The sequence below is a fragment of the Gavialis gangeticus genome, unplaced genomic scaffold (genome assembly GCF_001723915.1).
Source record: "Gavialis gangeticus isolate Ggan-Ray unplaced genomic scaffold, GavGan_comp1, whole genome shotgun sequence".
NCBI lineage: Eukaryota > Metazoa > Chordata > Crocodylia > Gavialidae > Gavialis > Gavialis gangeticus.
In genome coordinates, this window is record NW_017729001.1 from 10542904 (window position 1) to 10543689 (window position 786).

The following is a 786-nucleotide window of genomic DNA, read 5'->3' on the forward strand; positions in this document are numbered from 1 at the left end:
GAGCAGCCACACCCTGCACGTGGCCAAGAATGCAGCCTAGCAGCCTGTAGAGCAGTGCCCTGCTGGTAAGTCTGTGGAGGGAAAGGGCCTGGGGGAGGGAAGGGGCAGGGGGCGCAGATCAAGGCCCCCACAGTGAGGGAGGGAGTGGGGCAGGGGCAGGTGCTGAGGTGAATGGGGCCCCAGGGCTGAGGCAGGTCATGGGACGGAGCCACAGGCAGCTCATCCAGAGGCACAGGGGTGGGGGATGCAGCTTCCCACTGCTGCGTGTACCCTTACTAGAGGCATGGAGTCATGTGCCCACCTGGATTTGTGGGCAGAGGTGGGCTGTCCTCTGTGGGCTGGGACTCTGTGCCCTGCTGACTGTGCCTCAGGAGCCACATGATGCCATGTTGTGCCTCCCACAGCCGGGCGGGCAGGAGACACGCAGCGCAGCCAGCACACAGCTCCCGGGGCAAAGACAGCAGGGCACAGAGCCCCAGCCCACAGTGGGCAGTCCACCTCAACCCCACACACAAATCTGGGGGGTACGTGCCCCGCCATGCCTTCTCTGGGGGTGCGCACATACCCCTGCACCCCTGGATAAACTGCCCATGGTGGGGAGCCCTGCCCCTGGATAAGCCGCCCACAGCTCCGTCCCACAACCCACCCTGGCCCCATTCACCCCATTCACCCCAGCCCCTACCCTTGTCCCACTCCCTCCCTCACCATGGGGGCCTTGATCTGCCCCTCCCCTCCCCTCCTCTTCCCTCCCCCATGCCCCTTTCCTCCACAGACTTACCTGCTGGG

General features: G+C 65.4%; 1 protein-coding gene across 1 annotated transcript in view; it reads left to right on the plus strand.

Annotated features, from left to right (window-relative positions):
• The window catches only part of TMEM233 (transmembrane protein 233), a 26385-nt gene that overhangs the window by 23305 nt on the left and 2294 nt on the right, over positions 1-786 (plus strand). The gene's annotated exons all lie outside the window — the stretch shown is intronic.